Source organism: Electrona antarctica (genome assembly GCF_951216825.1).
Source record: "Electrona antarctica genome assembly, chromosome: 23".
NCBI lineage: Eukaryota > Metazoa > Chordata > Actinopteri > Myctophiformes > Myctophidae > Electrona > Electrona antarctica.
Genome location: NC_136804.1, coordinates 26199515 through 26199718, shown reverse-complemented (window position 1 = coordinate 26199718; position 204 = coordinate 26199515). Strand labels below are relative to the sequence as shown.

General features: G+C 37.3%; 1 protein-coding gene across 1 annotated transcript in view; it reads left to right on the top strand.

Annotated features, from left to right (window-relative positions):
• prkcq (protein kinase C, theta) overlaps positions 1–204 on the top strand; it is a 26919-nt gene continuing 26715 nt past the window's right edge. The window contains exon 1 of the mRNA XM_079493843.1: positions 1–117. The gene's annotated coding sequence lies outside the window, so the exon portion shown is untranslated. The remainder of the gene's footprint in view (positions 118–204) is intronic.

Sequence of the window (204 nt, the reverse complement as noted above, 5' to 3'; positions counted from 1 at the left end):
AATCAGATGCAGAGAAGAAGGGCTCAACTCTGAACTGAATGAGCCACAACTGGAATTCACATGAAATCCTGATTCATTGGCCATACCACTTTACTTACTGGACACGTTTTTGCACAGGTTTGTGGCTCTATATATTTTCTCTAGTGACCGATATTTTATTTTCCATGTTTCTTGAACTATAGGCTGCTATACAGTTATTTTAAA